At 44.4% G+C, this 7,712-nt stretch overlaps 1 protein-coding gene across 1 annotated transcript in view; it reads left to right on the top strand.

Annotated features, from left to right (window-relative positions):
* Positions 1–2,535: 2,535 nt before the first annotated feature.
* The window catches only part of T265_01046 (hypothetical protein), a gene marked incomplete at both ends in the record, with an annotated part of 57,253 nt that continues 52,076 nt past the window's right edge, over positions 2,536–7,712 (top strand). Inside the window, one exon of the mRNA XM_009164989.1 lies at positions 2,536–2,560. The remainder of the gene's footprint in view (positions 2,561–7,712) is intronic.

Genomic DNA, 7,712 nt, shown 5'->3' with positions numbered 1-7,712 from the left:
AATGTAAACAAATCGTCTATAGAAATGGTTGTGGTAGAGTCGGCTTTGTATAAAATAGAACGGTTCAGTCTTGAAACTTAAGCAGTCACGGAAGGGGGATGAACTAGCCTGAGGAATATGGAAACAAATAATTACGTCACGCAATTAACAGTTATTGTAAATGAACCATACAAGTAGGGAATTGATTACTGAATCCTATAATTGGTGAAATCAAATGGTTTATCGCACATCAGTGCCACACCCTGCGGTAACAACCTCTTAGGTCTATCCCCATTTTCTCATTCAACACCGAACAAAAAGGAGAATATTTCGCACGTTTCACAAAGATTCTACGGGTAGTGATGTGTAAATATCTTGCTTATCGGAACTGTACTACAACTGTAGGAAAACACAATCTGTTCCTTGGCAGTGTCTAATGACCCAAAGACGACGTTGTTGTGACCAGAACGGGCCAAATACCAAGGATTTGACCAGTCATTTCGGCTTATCCACCTTCTTACAAAAACCAACTTTATCATGTTTTCATTACTGCGAATTGTTTAGACAGCGATGCGCATATCTAGAAATTGGAACGGCTATTCTTGCTGCTCTTTCGCACGAGTGCAGATGGACAACGCCCTGATGATCGCCTGTAGAATGATCATCACTCACGTTTTGCCTTGCTGCATGAAAATATCCGGCTATTCAACTATCAGTGTTTACTTCAGTTCATTCTCGAATCTGTGGGTTTTACTGAAGGCCACATCGTGAAGAGTTTTGAGGACGTGTCACTAAAAAACCGAGTTGACAGTTACTCAAGAGTGGAAAATGAGTAGTGTTGGTTGAATTGTCATCTAAGACTGGTGGAGGTATAACGAAGCGATCTAGAGAGACACTAAGGAGCATAGTACACTACTGAAAACTTCATTCTTTGGACGGTTTTTTATACCTCGTCGTGCCCATTTTTCAGGTTTTAGTGGTTTACGTCAGTTCCTCCAAAACTTTCTCTGTAAATTCTAGGGTACTTTTTTGATTGTGACACTGTTTCTAACCAAGATGTTATTCCATCCTAACTATTAATAAACAAGAGTGCTCTTTGTGTAGTGTTATGTTGTTTGTAACGTATTGCTTACCAATAACCAACGTTTTATGGACTTTTGAAATGCCGCTGGGGCTGCGATGCGTTAGGCGATGAATAAATAGCGACTACGAATTCCAGTCGCAATGATCAGATCAAAAAACGCGCCAATCACACCGTAGTATAACGCAATACGTAAAAAAACTTTAGCGTGCAAAACTGGTACCCCGCTGAGGGCCAATCCTTTCTGTGACTACAGCCCGGTTATCTCCAGCCACTCACTGTTTGGATGGTGTAATTCTCCTGGTCACCACTCACCAAAAGTCATCGTTTACATCGACGATACCAGTATCAGTCAGCTGCCTCATGAGGAAGGTTTGAACTGACACAGAGTTGAGAGAAAGGGAGATGATGAAGGCCTGATGAAAAAACCTTATATCCTCTGGGTAAAGGAAGAAGAAAAGAACAGGGTTTCTACATGAGATGCGCACACCTAACAGCCATAGTGGAAGTGACCCATTGCCGTCTGCGATCCTCATCCAGCTCAGCACATACCGACAGACAAACCAGTCCAGCTAGAAAGTAGCAGCGCGAATGTTGGATTCTTCTGGATTTCTAACCACCCACATAAGAATCTGCTGGACCCCCACTATGTCAGAACCTCTCCCATTCAAGTTTTCTCTTCAAGCATGGATTCCCGACTGAAAACAGTGCCTCGGTGGTTGAACATGCATAGTACCCTAGCTTGATGAGTTTCATGCTCTGGTGATTCCACTTCATTTATAGACGACTAATTCAAGCCCTATTTCTTTGTTTGCATGCTGGAGCCAGCTTTCTCCTGTCATGATATAAAGGCATCCCTAATCAGGGTTTAGGAGGCACTTAAAGTGTTCCAATGGGAAGACCAAAGCTTCATAGCCATGGAGTAAAACTGTTTCTACAATTTCTTCGTATGAGTGACTCTTCAGTTATTCTAAATCCCGTCTCTCACGTCACAAATAACTTCCCCTCACAACGCACTGCTGATATCAGGTCGATTGTTCTCAGCCAACCTACCCCGCCCGCAAACAAATCAACGGCCGAAAGGAGAATTGCTCAAATAAAGGTGATGTGAATACAAAAAGCACAAACGCCGCAACCACTTGCATCTAACTAATCAGACAAACCACTTTTCCGCTGAAGTTTGCAGTGGCCACGATCTGCGTGGGAGCGACCAATTGGCCGTAATGCTGCCGTACGGCACGCCGATTTGTACCAGTGATTCGTTACAGCCAATCAAGTGTCCAGACAGTTCACCTTGTCCCCCGATTTCGACAAGCTCTGCATTTGATTGGCTACTGGATCAGACAACCACGGTGTTCGATTGCTAGCCTGTCTTAGGCCGGTGACCTGGATCCTGGACAACCCATCGCCTTGATTGCATTTTTGACGCATAAGCCTTAACAGCTAGGTGGATTAATCAACCGTCCTGAAAGCATGGTGGCTGTGTACAGTATGCAACAAGTGAGTGTCGATTTTAGTTTCATACGGTGTGTGATTTTTAGGGATAAGGGGGTATACTTCGTTTTTTCGGAAATGTATGGCAATTTGGTGTACAGGATGGCTTAATTTGTGTCTGAAACCCATTTAGATGTAGTAGCTGTTGTTGTTGCACGACATTCGAAATCCAAAACATCTCGAAATTTGTTTAGCGGCTGCAGAGCATCATGTTGCTTTATCCCATACAGTATACAATTAAATCTTTGCTCCTCATTCTATACCGCATAGATAAAGCTCTGTTATTGCCACAAGACAGTATAGTGCTCCCCGCGCCTTTCATCGCCTGTGACCTTTGTAAAAGTTGTTTTATTACCTCCCTCGATGGGAGCGCCACTGTCGACCCTTGTCGCTTCGCATCACTGGCTGTTGTATATCGATTTTTCGGTTCATACTCGTCTTAAAGTAGCCAAGAATAGAAATATCGTCTCACTAAGCCAAACATTGTCGACCGTACGAACACATGTATACTTGATCTGGCGGGCGATTATTTCAGTTGGCTGATGCATCTATTAAAACAAAATGCGTCCTCGATACTAATCTCAAAGCATAGCTTGTGAAGCTTACATGATCAGTTTCTATGCCAATAAGTCTAACTAAGGATGAATCGTTGAAAGTTCTATGGGCAAGCACGTTTCCGTGAAAGAGGTGCTTAACACAGTGCAAGTTGATGACGAGTTGGGAAATTTGAATTACTGAGCCCCATGACCCATTCCGTCGAAACAGAAAGGTTTTACTATTTCAGATTGCTTTCTTGAGTCGTAGACATTAACAGGTTAGAGGGAAAAAGTAACAAAAATTGAACTTCGGATGTCACACTTGGTCTTAGGAAGAGAATTGAAGATTCCGGGGTCAGCAGCTGGTCGGCGTCAAGACGGTTTTTTGTGCGCAAAGTTTTGGCTACTTTGCTCTAATCAGCATCGTTTCTTTAAAAGTGGACACTTTCGGTTTTTCTTTGCGCGGGAGGATCTTGAAGGCATAGGGAGGGTCAGTTATTTGCAGCTGACTACCTAAATCACAAAACCTTACCGGTATTGACCCAGCTGGAAGCAAGGTCCTTTGCATAGCCGTGGGAATTCTCATCAACCATCAGACACCTTCGCTTCCTCATTCCGTCAACTCAATTTGTCCGCAATCTTCTCATGGTGTCATTCACGAAAGCATAACTGCTGTTCCTATGGCCGTCGAAAAATAGTTAACAGACAGCTCCGTCCAACTGTACTCACCCGTTAAGGGCTGACAACAAAAGACACCAACTGAATGGACCGTGATTCGGACGTCTTCAGAATCCCAGTTACGCTAGGTTTTTTCAGCCAGAGAACTTGTTTATCTGGTTCCTGCCTGATCGCTCTACAGCACATATAGAGTATGCGTTCACAGGTGGTTGTCGTGAGTCACCCGGATAGAACGCATCGATGTCTTTCTCAGCGGATCTCCGAGCGCTTTCCAACAAAGTTGCTATGAGTCATGCGGCTCAATATCGGCGACACGTAACTGGGGTCATCGGTCGCGTAACATATCTCCGACAAAGGTCACATACGTGATTTTGTTCATATCTTCAAGGCTTTTCAAAAAGAGATGCTAACTAGAACGTCACAACCATACTGTGCACTCACACGGACCGTCTGCTTAACCCGAACGACTGACCTCACTCTAACTTTTTCCTTAAGACCGAGTGTGACCCTCAATGTCCATTCTCTGTTCCGATACCTTTTACCTGTAAATTTATTGTGTAACGTTTTGCGGCCGGAGCAAGTAATTTGAAATGTTAACACCTGTCGACCTCAATAATGAAAATTGGTGGGCGTTTTTTGATCTGTTGTTTTTGCAGGAACATTTTTGGTCAATGAAACTGTCAGAATCCTTTTATTCCAAGTTCCTTTGTTTTTTGCCGTCGACAACAAAGGGACAGCACATAGCAGAATCTTCAAAACAGATGGGAATTTTTGTTTTAAAAATGTAAGACCACTTAGTCAATTTCTCCCTAAAACTTATCGAATCCGTGGGTAGGTAAATTTATTTGCAACGTCTCGTTCAGCTGTGTCCAGCACAAGGTAGCTCTTCGTTTCGGAATCGCACGCATTCTCCAGACTTCTGGCGTTAACAAGCTGGTATGAGAGTGACATAGACAACCCAGATCCCGACAGTCGAATGACCATACTTGATTTCGACATTGTCCAGACTGAACGGTGGGTACGTGCGCACAGGTAGGTCCCAATCGTGGAGGGAAACATTTGCTTAATTCATTATTGATGGGTCTAAATTTCTGTGGGAAAAAAGGATACTTCTGTTATGGAGACACTCAGTATAATGGCACCAACCCATTTAGGCTATCGCAACAGCTGTGAAAGCGTTCGCGACACTCCTGTGACAACTAGCCTTGAGAGCATAAATCAGGAAATTCGAGCTCGATAGTCCACTAGGGATGTTAATCGATAATTCAGGGATCTAAACACCCCGATTTTCAAGTTACAGATTACACAGTTGTCTAGCTACCACATCCCTTTGAAGGTGTAAATTGAGACAATCAAACGCGATAAAATAAGAGGAATCTCATCATAGACGTAATACACTACTTACAAGGTTGATGAAAATTCTTCGATAGCCCACGATCGTTTTCGCCCTTCTTGGGGCTCATCAGGTAGGCTCAGCCCCCGAGTTTCCGTCAACCTTATGTTCAACTTGAACCAAAATCGCACGAAATTAGCGAAATACACTCATTTGCAAACCAATTTGATTTTGCGGGAGACCCACATGGAACTCAGATGAACCATGAACGAGTGATTCGGCTTGTTCCTTGTGAGTCTCCCGCAAATTGGTTTGCAAATGAGTGTACTTCAGAAATCTCATCACTTTAGAGTGGACACAAAATATACGGATTCACTGGCACAGGTGATATGCCCGCCGCATACTGCTATGTGGGTATAATACCGATCAAGTCCCGCACAACGGGAGCTTCCCCGTTTGGGTGGCCTACGTGATAGCCTCCGATCGATCACACGCTTCATGTAGTCAAGCCTGATTCGCTTCTGTCCATTATCTGGGACATTCAGACAACAAGCAGAAAAAAGTGCAACGAACGTGTCAGTCTGCGAATAGCTGAAGCTCGTTACATGTCCGAATCCGGCCAGAAGACTGATCGTACGAGATAGCAAATAAGCCATCGCTTGACTGCTAATGTAAGCAACATTGCAACAAACTCATGTTCAGCTTGCACGGGCGTGATGTGGAAAAGCGCCAGCCTGAAGCTGTATGGATGAAATTTCCCTTCACGTGGTTGGAGCAATTAGGACCGCTCGAATTCAGTGTGATGAATGTCACATGGCCGTATATCCTCCAAGCAATCGAGTGAACGCTGTTGTTCACAGTGGCCGTCCATTACGATATAGACTTGAAAGAATCTACAGCCTTCCATTCCCACGTGACCACACCTACCAAAGCCGTTCATGAGCCCTGGACCAATTCTTGTTCGACCAAGGGAGCAAAGACACCCAATTCACTGGCAAAAATGACATTCCTAAGAGGTTGTCAACACGAGTCCTTCTGATTTCCAGAACGTCTGCTCACCGAACCGTCAGAGACGTACGATTCAGGTGCTTCAGGTGTGTCCGGATGAATAAATTTCACGCAAGGAACCTCCCGTCCCAACTCGTTTCTCGTTCTATCTATGGTTCCACCTACAGTCGGCGAAGTAGCAGTCTCCAGGCTTTCATATCACTTTTTATTCTGTTCCTCGTCATGATTTTCGAAACGGTTGATGGCCAACAGAGCTATAAATATGATGGGATGAATTGTGAGACTTGATTTCAAAATGTCCCAAACTGACTGTGTGGTTGGGCTTAGACAACGGGCTGCGGTCGGGTTGTATTTGTTTCTGAAAGTTTTGAATTCCGCATTGTATGGAACGATGCTGAATGAAGTCTAGGGTGTCTTATTGGGATCAACTGTTTCTGCGTTTGTATGCTCGAATGTTATATCTGTGTGCTGTTCCCGCTCCAGTGCCTAGTGCCGGAAAAAGACTCACCGAAAAGGAACACAACAGGTTTATTGCAAACTAGCGAGTGCGTGCGAGTGCAACACCGCTATTTGAATTTTACTTCATCGATCCAGGCTGTTGCTGAATTGATTGGATGACTGACTGGTCTGGATGCTTGCCGGCTCTCTTATTGAGATTTCGGTGGAGCTTTGGAGTCTCAGTAGGTTCCGAGCGTTCTGGGTTGCCCTCAGAAATCTGACCTTCCTGATGTCGAATGTTTGTTTGGGAATACGGTGCGGCGGTCTGTTCTTGTCAGAGGGAAAGTTGGTTTACCAATAGATTACTTGATTGGAGGTAGGACAATCGAGTAACTGGCACGCCCTCCAGCGCTCACATCACGTGGTTTTTCGTTTCTGTCGCTAAGCAAAAAGCCAATTAAATGTCAGTTTTAATTTGGAACGCGGAACATAGTCGATGATAGCGTGAACTTGTTCGGTTTCGTGCACTGTAAACTCCAAAAATACTACCACAGAGGGGAACAAGAGAAAGCAAGTTTTTTTCAGTAAGCTGAAATGCTTAAAGTGGGTCTGGACCACAGGATCACTGTTCGAGATGATGATCAGGCTAACCAGCCCCTGCTTGGATACCAGTTAATGAGCAAGCCTGACAAGGAAGGGCCCTGTTGAATACAGTCAAGGTATGTGCCTCCAAAAATCAAGAGTGAAAGCACAAACGAACACACTGACATCAGGTGTTAGAAGATAGATCGAGTTAGCCGAAGCTGTCCAGACTGGGTTGACGATCCTCGGAACAAGTCAGCAAAAACAATTGCCAAGGTTCCATCGGGACATCGTCTGAATTCTACGGTATACTGAGTTGTATAACAATCAACCGTGGTGCTTGGGTTTCCTTTTCTGTTGTATCTTGCGGTGACCATCTATGGTTTACGCCTGTACTGAGCCTGCCAGACTATGCGATAGGGAGAAGACAGAGGACTCGGGACACGGCTGTATTGCCAGGACAAACATACAGAGCGTCTGCGTAAATATATAGGATGACTAACTGGACAAATATGGTCGTTCACTTGTTTGTTTCGTACAGCCAATGGTGGTGTTCCGGTCGTGAACATTCTCAGCCCCACTA

The sequence above is a fragment of the Opisthorchis viverrini genome (assembly GCF_000715545.1).
Source record: "Opisthorchis viverrini unplaced genomic scaffold opera_v5_11, whole genome shotgun sequence".
In the NCBI taxonomy this organism is placed as follows: Eukaryota; Metazoa; Platyhelminthes; class Trematoda; order Opisthorchiida; family Opisthorchiidae; genus Opisthorchis; species Opisthorchis viverrini.
The sequence above is the reverse complement of the archived record's forward strand: the minus strand, read 5'-3'. Positions and strand labels throughout refer to the sequence as shown.